We start from the raw sequence: 16222 nt of genomic DNA on the forward strand, positions 1-16222 counted from the left end.
GTTTCTCAGACTTTCCTTGTTTTTGATGACCTTAACAGTTTTGAGGAGTACTGGACAGGTGTTTTGTAGAAGGCCACTGAATTTGAGTTTGTCTTATGTCTTTCTTATAGTTATACTGTGGTCATGGGTTTTGGGAGGAAGACCACGCAGGTGGTGTCGTTCTCCTCGCATCACACCATGGGTGTGTAATACCATCATGATTCTCACTGTGATGCTGGCCTTTATCACCTGGCTGGGCAGTACGTGTTAGGTTTCTCCACTGTAAGGGTGCTCGCTTTCCCACCCCCTTTCCGTGCTGTGCTCTTTGGAAGTCACTGCGTGCAGCTCACACTTGAAAAGTGCAGCCTTACGCTCTGTCTCCTCGAGGGCAGAGTATCTGTGTAAATTATTCACAATTCTCTTGCCTGAGAGAATCTTTTGTCTATGCTATGTATTTAATCATTTATTTATATCAGTATGGACTCATGAGTTTATTTTTTACTTTTTTTTTACTTTGGGTTATAATCCAATACTACTTTATTTATTTTGGTGTTCAAATCATTCCAGCTTTGGCCACTGGGCTCCCGTGTCCCTTTGACATCCCCCTTCATCGTGGTTTTTCGTTTGAGCGCTTCCTTACTTTCTTCATTACAAGATGCTCTAGGCTCATCTTGTATATTTCTTGTCCCTGTCCTAGAATCAGCCATCTCTCCAAGGAGCCCTATTTCCTTGTATTGGAGAATGGTATTAAACACCTAGATCTGAGAGCTCAAAGTGCTTATTGCTACTGAGGTGTCCTTGCCTCTCAGCCTTCTCAGCAGACAGTGCAAAGAAAAGTATCTGTATACTGATCTGTACATATACACATAACAGTAAATGTTTCTGTATGGAACCATCTGGATGTATGTTAAGCTAAATATGAGTGCGGACTGAGGTCTCCAACTTTAATGCAACACCACATGGATCATTCCAGCCCTCTCTACTTGCTGATCTACACTCTCCCACTCCAACAATGAGAGCTTTGGTTCTCACCATTGCCATCCATCTACTTAGCTGTTCAATTCAAGTAAACACATAGCAGTGTGTGCCTTTGTTTTGAGCAGGGATTCTACCCGTAGGAATTTATCCTATTGAGAAATTCCCCCAAGAATATAAAGTTGCACGTGAGAGGAAGTTCATGGGTAGACTGACTCTGCCAAAACTTGGCTCCCCTTTCCGTGGGAGGATTATACTTCTCTGTCATTTGAACTCAGGCAAGACCAGGTGACTTGTTTGGGCCAAAACAAAATGTGAACAGGTCACATGTGTCACTATCTGGCAGAAGCTTTAAGCCTTTGTGCGTCGTCACACTCTCTTTCCTTATGCCACACTGTCGTGCTAATTTCAGATAATGGCATCTCCATCAGCCTGGTTTCTGGAGCGAGGATGACCTAGGGCAGAGCCCCAGCTGACCAAGTATGGAAATGTGTCATGAGCAGGAGATAAACCTTTCTCAGATACTAAGACTTGAAATATTCATTATAGCAGCCTAACCTAGCATCCTGACTGAGTTTGTAGCACTGAAAACTGGAAGTAATGCAAATATCTAGCACTAGGGGACTAAGCTAATAAATTACGGAGTTTTTCAACAATAGTCTATTAGTGCAGCCCTTACCAAAAAAAAAAAAAAAATAGTTCTGTCTTTATTACTGAGATGGAAAAAGTCTATATTGTTAAGTGAAAAAAAAACATTGTGGAGCAGTTTATTCAGTATGATCACATTGTTGTAAAAGAAATAATTTATAAGGGCTTCCCTGGTGGCGCAGTGGTTGAGAGTCTGCCTGCCGATACAGGGGACACAGGTTCATGCCCCGGTCCGGGAAGATCCCACATGCCGCGGAGTGGCTGGGCCCGTGGGTCATGGCCACTGGGCCTGCGCATCCGGAGCCTGTGCTCCACAACGGGAGAGGCCACAGCAGTGAGAGGCCCGCGTACGAAAAAAAATAAATAAATAAAATAAAAATAATAATAATTTATAGACATATGTTAGTATGTGCATAGGAAAAAAACACTGGAGGAATATCTACCAAACTGTCAGCAGCAGCTATCCACACATTTTAGATTTCTGTATTGTTTGAATTTTTACAAGTTCTGAGTCAAGATTCCCTCTGCTCTGGGCTGGATCTGTTTCATCTGTCATTTGGCATCTAGACTGGATTATGCAAACTGGCTTTCCTCTTGGATGGATTTGACAATCTCCAAGGTTAAGTCTGGAGGCAAACACGTGGACTTGTTAAGTGGGGACAGGTTAATAAATAAGGCAATTTGAGCAGGTTTCCTGGAACTTCTTCCAAGCCCATCAAAAACACAGAATGTAATTAGTACTCATCTTAATTCCCAGGGTAAACAACGGTGATTACAAACTGATGAAGACTTAGATGGTGTCTGCACCACCATTTGTGCCTTACGACTCTTGGATAATTATTTTCACAGAGCAGTTTTAACAACATGGAGGAAACAGGTTGGGAGTGAGGGGTTTGTCTCATTTGTCTTTAAATCCTCAGTACCTGGCTCTGGGTTGGCCCAGGGTAGGTATTCAATTAATGTTATTCAGAAAATATATGTTTTCAATAATAATAATTATTATTATTATTTATTTTTATTATTTTTTTTGGCTGTACGTGGGCCTCTCACTGCTGTGGTCTCTCCCGTTGCGGAGCACAGGCTCTGGTCATGCAGGCTTAGCGGCCATGGCTCACGGGTCCAGCCGCTCCACGGCATGTGGGATCTTCCCAGACTGGGGCATGAACCCGTGTCCCCTGCATCGGCAGGCAGACTCTCAACCACTGTGCCACCAGGGAAGCCCAATAATTATTTTTTAAATACTTATTTTATTAAAAAATTATCATACATTAAAATTGACTTTTTGGTGTACAGATCTATGAATTTTAACACATGTATAGATTTCTATAACCACCATCACAAACAGAATACAGAACCATTTCATCACCCCCAGAAACCCCGTTGTGCTTTTCTTTTGTAATTACATTCTCCCCCAGCCCTAACTCCTGACAAGCACTGATATGTTCTGTGTCACTACAGGTTTATCTTCTCAAGAATCTCATGTAGATGTCATCTTCTATAGATGATCTTTGGAGACTGGCCCCTGTCGCTCAGTGTTTTATTACCAAATAGTGTTCTTCAATAACATTGTATGTTGAGCACCCTACTATGTACCAGGCACGGAGCTAGGTATTTGGGACAAAACAAAAGATAGGGCAGATATGGATCCTATAGGATCATATATATGATCCTATAGAGCTTAGAGACATCCACAGTAGATTCATAGAATGTCAGAGTCCTAAGGGGGCTCTGAGCTAATCTAATTTCTAGATACTCGAAGTGTGGTCTGTGCACCAGGATCATCAGCCTCCCCCTGAGAACCTGTTAAAAATGCAGAACCTCGGGAATTCCCTGGTGGCACAGTGGTTTAGAATCAGCCCGCCAATCGAGGGGACACAGGTTTGAGCCCTGGTCTGGGAAGATCCCACATGCCATGGAGCAACTAAGCCCGTGTGCCACAACTACTGAGCCTGCGCTCTAGAGCCCATGAGACACAACTACTGAGCCCATGTGCCACAACTACTGAAGCCCACGTGCCTAGAACCTGTTCTCCGCAACAAGACAAGCCACCGCAATGAGAAGCCCGTGCACTGCAATGAAGAGCAGACCCCGCTCGCCGCAACTAGAGAAAGCCAGCGCGCAGCAACAAAGACCCAATGCAGCAAAAAATTAAAAAAGAAAAAAAAAGTGCAGAACCTCAGGCCCCACCCCCAAACTAACTGAATCAGTCTATACAGTAACAAGATTCTCAAGTGATTCCTCCGCAACATTCACAGAGCGCAGAAATTCCTACATCCCTGCCCAATACCCATCTAGTCTTGGTGTGAATACCTTCAGTCACAGGGTCTTATTCTGTGCTTCAGCAGCCAGCCCCTTCCATGATGAGCAGCTCAAATTATTTGCGGTTTTTCTTAGTCTAAAGGGAAACTTGCTTTTCTATAAATTCCACACGACAGCTCTAGTTCTGACTTTTGGGTCAATCCAAAGCACACATACTCTTCTTTCATCTAATATCCCTTTGGTTATTTACAGACTTCATGTTCTTTTCTCCAGGCGAAACACCTCCAGATGCTACAATCATTCTTTATATTCATTTATTCATCCACTTTGTATGTTTTTATCGGTACCTACTACATGCAGTTACCAAATCTGACTTATCTCAAAAAAATTTTGACAGAGTTAAAATGGGTTAACTGGATGTTAAAGTGCTGAGTATTTCTGATAAGATATAAATGAAGAAAAGTTTTAAAGGAAACATTTAATACGGACAGCTAGGACTGGAAGACACAAGCCCAAGTGCCGCTTAGGTAACTACAATACACCACTTAAAGGGAGGTTGTTGCTGCCATTCAGCCCCACTATTGCATAATCTCATTTTTTAAGACAAGTCAGAAATGTGGATTTTGATGTGAATTTTCTGATTTTTAGATGTGTGCAATTATACCATCAGGGATACCAACCGCTAACAGAATCTTCTCAAGATGGCTTAGCAGAAAAAGGGTTTATGGGAAAGGTATATTAGGTGGCTCAGAAAATTAACTGCAAGGTGGGGAACTGGACTCAGGAGATGGGCAACATCCACGAGAGGCCCAGCAGCTGGGAACTCCGCCAGGTCACGTGAGGGGAGCAGGCTGGGAGAAAGCTAACATTGGCACCCCTGCCATGGGACATTGAGCAACGCCCCCCTAGACCATCAATCCCATTGCCTTTGGCATCTTCCAACTGCCCCCCACGTTCAGAATACTGGGTGTGATCTTCAACTGGCAGCACCTGGTTTGCATGTCCCAGCACCCTGGATTTCAGGGAACTGAGAGAGGGAATATCTGCCCTTTCTCATTCTTTGAAAAGGGGTAAGGACTTATTTGTGGAGTTTAAATAAGAAGAGTTGGGCACAGCAACTGTATTAGGAATGCTTTTGGCTGCAAGTTACTATGAACAGCTTAAAAGCCAAGGACACAAGAAACCAGAGACTGGGAGTCACAGAGCTGACTCAGTAATTCCTCAGTGTAATCAAGGACCAGGCTCTTTCTCTTTACACACACATCCTTCAAATACTGGCTTTTTTTGCACTTAGTCTTGTTGTCTCATGATCATAATATGGTTATCAGAGCTCAAACATCACATCTGCATTCCAGCTGTGGAATGCAGAAGAAGATGGGATAGCATCCTTAAGTGTTCCTCATGAGGGTCAACAAAAGCCCAGCAGGTCCTGACTTAGAGTTCACGGGCCAAACTTTGGTCCCATGACCACATTTAGCTTCAAGGTGGGCTAGGACAGTGAGTATCTCACTTTTTTCCTTTTCTTTTTCTTAAAAAATTTTTTTCTCACTTTTGGTAACTTTATTTTGAAATAATTTCAAACACAGCAAAGTTGCAAGAATAATATAAAGAACAACCATATATCCTTCACCCACATTCTCCAAGTAACTTTTTGCCACATTTGCTTTACTATTCTCTATTTTTTGGAATTATTTAAAAATAAGTTGCAAACAGCGTGCGCTTTACCTCTACGTATCTCACAGTGTGTTTCCCAAGTACAAGTTTATTCTTATATAAAACCACAGTAGAATAATCAAAATCAGGAAATGACACATAAACACAAGTATCTGGCTTTTTGCAATCTCTGTAGTGGATATGGGCAGAGAGAAGGGAGTTGGGAAGTCATCAGGGTAACAAACCATAGCAACTAATTATTTAAAAAGTTTCCAGTGGAATTCCCTGGCGGTCCAGTGGTTAGGACTCGGTGATTTCACTGCCGTGGACCCGGGTTTGATCCCTAGTGGGGTGAACTAAGATCCCACAAACTGTGCAGGGCAGCCAAAAAAAAAAAGTTCCCACTATACAAAACAAACAAACTGTGTCTAAGAACCAAATCCAGCCTGAAAGGCACCAAATTGCCTTAACTGCTTTAAACTTCTTGCTGAACTATCTTCCTTTTGATTAGAATAGTGAGAATATTTGTACAGTATACATTTCCACTTTTCATGTTGATGTCATTTACTCTCTAAATGGTGTTGGAAAGAATCTGTCGGAGATAACAGGCAAGTCTGGTTAAAGAATATTATTCTCTCCAAATTTTCACTAACTAGATAAAAAATGGACATTTTTTTTCTTTAATTCCCTTTTAATGTCAATTTCCTGAAAACATCCCTGAATGATACAATTATACTGCTTTAATTCTCACAATTTATAATGAAATCAGAGGATAAAAGAGGGATATTGAGAGTTCTTCCTTTTCTCCCAGCAAAATTAAATTCAAATTGTGCTGGAGAGATAGGAGGCAGGACACGTGGAGTAATATTTTTATATTATCCTTTTTAATGAAATTGAAGATAGAAAGTGTTCTTTAAAAAGTGGGTGCAACAGGGGCCTGGCCTCTGGTCTGTTTGGGGGTGTGGAAAAGCTATGCGTGACCGGCTAACGGGAGAGTCAGAGATGGGCGAGCAGTTAGGAAGGAGTGAGGGGGCTGGCAGTGAGTTTTCAAACGGGGAGAAGAAGAGATATTTTGACCATGTGCAGCCCTTTGCTCACCTAAAACTGCTCCCCCTCCTGCCATTGCTTTCATAGATCCGTGAGAGCTTCTGAGCTAAATATTTAAGCATGGAATATGAAAGAATGGGATAGAATACAGCTGGTTCCTCCACTCTGACAGGGAGGAGATCTTATCAGAAGTGTGGTCTCAGAGGTCTGGCAGACCTGAGCAGCCTTTTTGCCTACAGAGGGGTGGGTACCACAACCAGGTTCCCAGAGCGCCAAGCAGAAAAAGTGCATCAAGAACTGGGTGCACGACAAGGGCTTAATTCCCAAAATATGCAAACAGCTCATACAACTCAACAACAAAAAACAAACAACCCAATCGAAAAGTAAGCAGAAGGCCTACATAGACATTTCTCCAAAGAAGACATACAGATGGCCAATAGGCACATGAAAAGTTGCTCAACATCACTGATTATTAGAGAAATGCAAATCAAAAGTACAACGAGGTGCTACCTCACACTGGTCAGAATGGCCATCATTAAAAAGTCTACAAATAACAGGGGTTTCCCTGGTGGCGCAGTCGTTGAGAATCTGCCTGCTAATGCAGTGGACACGGGTTTGAGCCCTGGTCTGGGAGGATCCCACATGCCGCAGAGCAACTAGGCCCGTGAGCCACAACTACTGAGCCTGCGCGTCTGGAGCCGATGCTCCGCAACGAGAGGCCGCGATAGTGAGAGGCCCGCGCACCGCGATGAAGAGTGGCCCCCGCTCGCCGCAACTAGAGAAAGCCCTCGCACAGAAACGAAGACCCAACACACAAAAAATAAATTAATTAGTTAATAAACTCCTACCCCCAACATCTAAAAAAAAAAAAAAAGTCTACAAATAACAAATGCTGGAGAAGGTGTGGAGAAAAGGGAACCCTCCTACACTGTTGATGGGAATGTAAGTTGGTGCAGCCACGATGGAAAACAGTATGGAGGGTCCTCAGAAAACTAAAAGTAGAATTGCCATATGATCCAGCAATCCCTCCCCTGGGCATATTTTTAGACAAAAGTCTAATTTGAAAAGATACATGCACCCCTATGCTCATAGCAGCACTATTCATAATAGCCAAGACATGGAGAAAACCTAAATGTGCATCGATAGATGAATGGATAAAGATGTGGTACATATACACAATGGAATACTACTGAGCCATAAAAGACAATGAAATAATGCCATTTGTAGCAACATGGATGGACCCAGAGATTATCATACTAAGTGAAGTAAGTCAGAAAGAGAAAGACAAATACCATATGATATCACTTATATGTGGAATCTAAAATATGACTCAAATGAACTTATTTACAAAACAGAAACAGACTCATAGACACAGAAGAAACAAACTTATGGCTACCAAAGGGGAAAGGTCGGGAAAGGGATAAATTAGGAGTTTGGGATTAGCAGATACAAACTACTATGTATAAAACAGATAAACAACAAGGACCTACTGTATAGCACAGGGAACTATATTCAATATCCTATGATAAACCATAATGGAAAAGAATATTAAAAAAAGAATGTATAACAGAATCACTTTGCTGTACAGCAGAAATTAACACAACATTTTAAATCAACTATACTTCAAAAAAAAAATAAAAAGAATTGGGATCAAAGAGTGACATGCAGCTGGCAAGAAGAAAAATTGGCAGTCTCAGAGTTGGAAGTCAGGAAAGTCCAGAATTTATCGCCTGTGAGTGAAAGGCAAGTTGAGGCAAATAGTACAGGACCAAGATCACGTAGGATGTGTGGTTGCTGGAGGCCTGTGGATGAGTTGCAGGTTGTGGGCTGATGGTGGGGTGGGAGTTGGGGAAGGGGGCTTGGCAGATTAAAGAAATGAAGGAAAGCCTCCCTCCTCCCTATTCCATTGTTTCTGCCTTCCAAGACTATTCTTATTTGTGATGACATGGGCAGAAACTTCAAGGGGATTATTGGACGAGTTAATCTCTAAAAAAGTCAAGCTGAGCATAGGCATTTGGGACCAGATGATTAAAAAAAAAGAAAAAAGAAATCTAATTTAGAGGTTAAAGAAGATGGGATTGGGGGCTCAGGTATAAAATAAAAGCATAAAAATTATAAACAAAGAAGTAAAACTGTCTCTATTTGCAGATGACATGATTATTTACATAGAAAAGCCTAAAGAATCTACAAAACAACTGCTAGAACTAATAAGTGAGTTTAACAAGGTAGCAGAATCCAAGGTCAATATACAAAATAACATAACAAGATGCCTCACAAGGGGAGGGGTCCCAGTGGCTCAACAATATCATCAAAGACGTAAGTTCAGGTAGACCCCTGAGCCCCCAATTCATAAAAACATACTTGTGAATGGAAGAATTTTTTTTTTTTTATCATTCAGGAATATATAAATAGCTGAAGGGTTTTTCTGGTTGAGATGAAACTCAGAAAGGGTCTGTATGCCACCCCCAGGAAATAGACACCAGTGCCCACAGAAGATAAAATCTCATAAATGACCAGCTTGGGGCCACCCAGTGGCTTCATTTCTGGAAACTGTGTGGGATATTATGGTAGATACTGTTGGTTCCTTACCTGGTAACTATTTTTACTTTTTTATTCATCAGTCAAATTCTGGTTTTGTCGGATACCCTGTGGCCATGAGCTTTAAGGAATACAGTGCCTCTCCCCAGCCCCACTGAACAGGGAGGGTGAATCCTGAATATCTCGAGACAATCATGGCAATTCTGCTACCTTTGCCAGCAACTGGTTCATAAATGGGCATGTGATATCGTTCTGGCTAATGAAGGAAAGCCTGGAGGGTGGGGCTCTGTGAAAATTTTCTCATCTCATAAATGTACACATTTGGATATTGTTTTGCGGGGATGTGATGTTTGGAGCTGTGTCAGTTATCTCGCAACCATGAAGATCAATGTTATATTTGGCAATGTGGAAAGCTAGAAGGAACTTAGGTCTTTGATGATACTATGGAGCCACTGGGACCCCTCCCCTCGTGAGGCATCTTGTTATGTTATTTTGTATATTGACCTTGGATTCTGCTACCTTGTTAAACTCACTTATTAGTTCTAGCAGTTGTTTTGTAGATTCTTTAGGCTTTTCTATGTAAATAATCATGTCATCTGCAAATAGAGACAGTTTTACTTCTTTGTTTATAATTTTTATGCTTTTATTTCTTTTTCTTGTGTTGGTGCAATGGCTAGAACTGCCAGTACAGTGTTGAATAGAAGTAGTGAGAATAAGCATTCTTGCCTTATTTATGATTTCGTATTGTTTATATTTATTTATTTGGTTGTGTCGGGTCTCAGTTGCGGCAGGCAGCCTCCTTAGTTGTGGCATGTGAACTCTTAGTTGTGGCATGCATGTGGGTTCTAGTTCCCTGACCAGGGATCGAACCCAGGCCCCTTGCATTGGGGCATGGAGTCTTAACCATTGCACCACCAGGGAAGTCCCATGATTTCATATTGTTATATGAGATTATATGTTTATCATTGTTTTAAGTCAGTTGAAATGGGTTTTCTGCAAGCTTTAATGCTTCCAGATGAAAGCACTGTAGCTGACGCTATGATTAAAGAAAAGATTGATCCAAGAAGACTTGGTTATATACAGGTTAGAGTTATCAGTGATACAGTTAAAATATTAACATCCCAAGTTACTTCTAGTTGCAGATATGTTGGGTTCCATGTGAGAATTACAGCTTCTTTGCTCCTGGGAGGCCCCTGATGTTCCCAGAGATACCGAGAGCTAGAGATTGAAGGGAGGTGGCCTGATGAGGCCTAAGATTTATATCTCCCGGAGAACCAGGAGCCTGGCTACATCCCCTACAGAATCAAGAAAGTATTTTTACTGCCATGTATTACTCAGGCTCCCCAGTCTCTCAGGAAAAAGGCTGGAATTTGTTGAGCTCACTGATGCCAATTATCCTAAGAGGATGCAGTCCAGAAGCAAGAAAAGGATCAATAGGACTCAGCTGGGATTTGCCTTCTCCAAGTGGAAGGAATAAAACCTGTGATTAGCTCTGAAAATAAAAACTAAACAACATCTCAGGCAATCACAGACACAGTTCTTTGCTATCTACAAGATTTTTAAAAAAATTTAAACAGTGCTAGGATTTTCCTGTGTGGACCTCAGAGTCCAGCTTTCACACTGAAACCCACCATCACATTCAAAGCACCTGCTACCCATATGTGCTCCAGTGGGGCTTTGGGAATGTCAGGTGGTGCTGCTGGGCATGTTTGATTCCTACCTGCTACCACATGAATGCTCCAGGCTCGTGGACCACTAGTGTTTCTCTGAGAAGAAACCTTGCCAAACTGTAATGATGCCAAGTAAGATGAACAGAGGGCATTTTGCCTGTAATGGCCAACTTTCAGACACCTGAGGTTTGGGGTCCTCAGTTCCAAAAGCCATGGGGCAGCTCTTAACCAGGAGAGAAGGTCCATGAGATAAGTTGCATTCTTCCAAAGTTGTTTCAGATAACTGGGTTTTTTTTTTTTTTTTTTTTTGCGGTACGCGGGCCTCTCACTGTTGTGGCCTCTCCCGTCGCGGAGCACAGGCTCCGGACGCACAGGCTCAGCGGCCATGGCTCACGGGCCCAGCCGCTCCGCGGCATGTGGGATCTTCCCGGACCAGGGCACGAACCCGCGTCCCCTGCATCGGCAGGCGGACTCTCAACCACTGCGCCACCAGGGAAGCCCCTGGGTAACTGGGTTTTAAATAAACTGGGTTTCAGCTGGTGCCTGTCATATCCTTTCCAGCCTGATGTTCTGGCAGAGGCGTGTTTAACTTCATAAATTTATGGTATATTGTGAACCACAGAGAATCATTAAGAAAACGGATTCTAAAGGGCTATTCCCATGGCCGTGAAACACGCTTGCAATGATGCTTGGAGGGGGCTGTGAACAGTTACGCCTTTTGCGGCTGGCCCTGGATCCGAACAGAGCCGAGCTCTCCTGGGCTGCGTTTACTTACGATCCCACTGTCAGTCAGTAAGGCACATTCACCAGACCGCAGGCTGGGAAAACTTCTCTCATAGCAGAGGGAACAGTTCCACTTGTTCAAATATCACTGTATGGCCAGCAATATCCTTTGAATAAAATAATACTATAATCCAAAGATCACTCAACATCTGTCCGAAATAGTCCAGACTTTGTGACGTTGCTAGGATGAACAAATGAATGGGTAGAATACTTTTAAAAATTGTGGTAAAATACATATAACATAAAATTTACCATTTTATACTAAATACCACTGAATTGTACACAATATCCACTCTATTACTGATTCCTTTGCTGTAATAAGACTTTGGTTAAAATGAGTCCATTTGGCAGAATCTTAATATCCATCTGAAGGTCAAGGTTGAAACGGACATGTAGTGTTTCTGCTATCATGATTTTCTTTTTGCTATCATGATTTTAAGTAACGTTATGAGTATTTAGTTTGCAGTGGTGTCCTAAACTTTTATATATTTTAACTAATTAAAGTGTGGGCAGGACTTCCCTGGTGGTCCAGTGGTAAAGAATCCTCCTTACAATGCAGGGGACATGGGTTCGATCCCTGGTCAGGGAACTAAGATCCCACATGACACGGGGCAATTAAGCCCGCATGGCACAAGTACTGAGCTTGCGTGCCTCAACGAGAGAGACTGCGTGCCGCAACTAGAGAGAAGCCCAAGTGCCACAATGAAGAGTTCGCGCGCCACAACGAAAAGACCCCTCATGTCTCAACGAAAACCCGACACAGCCAAAAACGATAAATTAAATAATAATAAATCTTAAAAAAAAATAAAGTGTGGGTATTAATAGTATCCCCACTTTACAGATGACTGTATAGAGGACTATATAGCTTTGAACCCAGATGGGCTCTAAAGTCTGTGTACTTAACCAATAGGATTACTGCAACAATTACTGCTGTGTCACTTCTGCCACTGTCATTGATTGAGGGCTGACCATATGCCTTTATCCACACGAGGGAACATATATATACACCTCTCTAGGCCAGTTCTGAACAGTCAGCAAGGTAGGCATCATCGATGCCTTTTTTTCAGGCAAGGAAACTGAAGTTCAGGGAGTTAAGTGCTCAAGGCCATAGGCAGCAGCAAAGCTGGAACTTGAACTTGGCTGCTCTGCTCTGGCTCCTCAGCCCACACTGCCTCTGTTGATGGAATTAACTAATGGAAAGTAGCACCCTGAGCCCTGCAGGAGAAGCAGGAAGATGCAGGTCAGGAAGATGGCTAGGCCTGCTTTGAAACCCAGCATCACTACTCACTTGGGGACCAATTCAAAACCAATTCCAGAGAGAGAAAGATGTTGACCGACTTACTGTTTTTTGTTTTTTGGAGTGATTTATTCATTTATTTTTCTTAGGAAAAAAGTGATCTTTAATACAGGGATTTCTTGTTTGGGAAACCTTTCCATTTTAATCATTTAATCCTAGAGAACTTGCCCCTGAAAGCTGTGTCCAATTTGTGATGCAGAGAGAATGAAAGCAAACGGGGAAGAAAAGAGCTGCCAGGAATGGATTTGTTCTTCAGGCCGTTGCTCAGTTCCTCTTGACTCACCAAAGAGAAACATCACCAAGAGAAACATGTCATCTCTATTTAGGAAACTGTGCTGTGCTTCTGAAACTCCTTAACCCTAGTCACAGTCTGAAATAGGAAGTCTCTTAAAGACGTTGGGAAATACCAGGATGGCTTTTTTTCCCCGACTTACTGTTTTTCCTTCTATGGGTGCTATCATCAGGGTTGGACCAAGATGTGTGGACACCCGGTCAGGCTAGTGATTTGGTGTCCTATTGAGTCAGGTGGTCAGGATTAAAACTCTGGCTCCATCACCTACCAGGTTTGTGGCTTTGAGCAAGTGACTGGAACACTGTGCCTCACTTTCCCCATGTGTAAAAAGGCAATAATAAATGATGCCTACCTTGTAGAGTTGTAATGAAGATTAAATCATCTCTCCATGGAGTAGGAGTCCTGTAAGTCACTGTAAAAAATAATGACAATTTTCTCTATCTGGTTGGATTTCTAGGGATGTTTTAGCGCCATCCCTGTGGTTTGGCACCAAATGTCCCGTCCCTTAATCCAGTTCAGGCCGCAGCCTGGATCCTTTCCAAGCCCAGCCACTTTGCTAATCAGGATCTTATCACATCTCAGACTGGGCTCTCCCAGACCAGGTAGGGAGCCCCTGGGTCCTGCCAGCCTGCTGCCACCGTCTGTGTGGCTCTTAGCTGGGGAGACAGAAACCAAATCCTTCCCAAAGATGCTGGGAAATTAGTTTAGCATCGTCTGCCAGTGTGCGGTGACTCAGAGACTGCCTGCCCAGCGGGGCTCCCAAGCTCTGGGGTTGGAACAAGATTGATGTTGTCGTGAATGCAAAGCAGGGCGAGAGAACTGTGGGGTTGGGAGGCAGGGAGAGGGAGGGAGAGGCAGGGACTTCTGTGTGTCTCTTGCTCCCCTTCCACGTGAGCTGAGGTTTCAGGCAGCAGGACGGCCTCAGCTGCTCACCGTGATGGAGAGGCGGTAGGGAGTAGGGGAAAGCCAGCAGCTGGTTGGACTAATGTGAGGTGGGCATCCTGACCTGGTCACTTACTGTGTGACCTTGGACAAGTAGCTTAACTTCTCTGAGCCCCCATTTCCTTGTCGGTCAAACGGACATCATAGCGACTGGGGTTGTTGTGAGGATGAGTGAGATGATGGATGTAACGTGCTTAGCTTAGCACAGCACCTGGAACACAGTAAGTGCTCAGTAATTGTGAGCAATTAATAAGATCAGACTTACGAGCTCCCTAACCCTTCCTCATCCCTTCAAGCCCTTCCAAACAACTCTCTGAAAGCAAATATTCACCAAAAGGTGGGGGAAGGAAAGGATTGAGGGGAGGTGTTGTGAGTGTGTGTGTGTATGCGTGTGTGTGTAAGTGTAAGAAAGAGAGACAGACAGAGAGGGGGGAGAGACACACACAAAGAAAAAAGGAGAGGGACAGACAGACATGCACACACAGAGACGTGCACATGAGCATAGAGAGGTACAAACACAGAGACAGAGAGAGAAATAGGAGAGGCAGACAGCAGGGTCTGAACCCTGGCTCTGCTGCTCACTAACTGTGTGACCAGTCTCTTAACCTCTTGGTGCCTAGCCTTGCTCACGTGTGCAATGGGGAAAGCAATAGTTCCTCCTTCATGGGATTGATGTGTAGGTTAAATGAATACAATAAAGCAGTTGGTAGAGAGACTGGTAAATGCTCAATAAATTTGGCAGGTGGAATTCTAAGATGGCTCCCAAGACTGGCGCCCCCTGGTGTACACTCCCGGTACAGTCTCCTCCCCCTTGAGTGTGGGTGGGTCCTGTGAATACTTGGGACCTCATGGATTAAGTTACATTATATGGCAAAGGTGAAAGGATTTCGCAAATATAATTGGGGTCCCTAAATCTGTTGACTTTCAGTTAATCAAAAGGGAGATTATCCTGAGTGGGTCTGAATTAACCACAGGAACCCTTAGAATCTGGTTCTAGAGGTCAGAGTCAGAGGAAGGCAAGAAATTCAAGCCTCGCTGATGTTCTCCAGATGACCTTGAAGAAGCCAACTGCCATGTGTGGAGAGTGCCATGGGGCAGAGCAGTGGGCAGCCTCCAGGAGCTGAGGGCCTCACACCTACAGCTACAAGGAGCTCTGTCAACAACCAGTAAAGGTGGGAAGAGGACCCGAGCCTCAAATGAGACCACAGCCCAGCTGACACCTTGATTTCAGCCAGATGAGACCCAGAGCCACATGTGGACTTTTGAACCACAGAAGCTGTGAGATAACAAATTTGTTTTGGCTTAAGCCCCTACATTCGTGGTAATTGTCGTGCAGCATAGAAAATTGTTACTCGGTTTTTTCAGATTGTGCTTAAAAATACTGTAATAAATATGTAATAATAATATAAAATTTAAATTGTAACAAAGATAGCATGAAAGTCATTATCTATGAACTGAAACAAAAACCAAAACAAGAACCATTTATTATCTCACGTTTCTGCAGGTTAGAGAAGTCGGGCAGGCTTGGCTGGGTTTACTGCTTAGAGCCTCACAAAGTTGAAATCAAGATGCCGGACGGGCTGAGGTTTTTTCTGGAGGCCCTGGTGAAGCTCATTCAGGTGGGTTGGGTAATTCACTTCCCTGTAGTTATAGGACTGATCCCAGCCTCCTGCTGGCCATCAGCCGGGGCCACTCTCACCTCTGAGCGTCCCCTCCTTCTCCAAAACCAGTAACGGTGCATCCAATATTTCTTACACTGGGAGTCTCTCTGAGTTCTTCTTCCGCTATGAGCCAGAGAAAACTCTGCTTTTAAAGAGCTCATGTGATTAGATTAGCCCCACCTGGATAATCTCCCTTTTTAGGAACCCAGAGTCAACTTATTAGAAACCTTAATTACATCTGCAAAATCAACTTTGCTATATAACATAACATAATCATCAATGTGCTATCTTAGCAAATTCACAGATTCCACCCACATTCAAGGGGAGGAGAATGTGGGGGTCATTCTTAGAATTCTACCTACCACACTGAGACTGTGCCTGTCCTTTTCAAGTCTTGTCTCTCCCATTTTTCATTCCTTCCCGTGAGATATTCTGTATACTTTCCATAAATTTTTGCTTCTTTGTTTAAGGTAGCGAT

This window comes from Stenella coeruleoalba, assembly GCF_951394435.1.
Source record: "Stenella coeruleoalba genome assembly, chromosome: 15".
Lineage (NCBI taxonomy): Eukaryota > Metazoa > Chordata > Mammalia > Artiodactyla > Delphinidae > Stenella > Stenella coeruleoalba.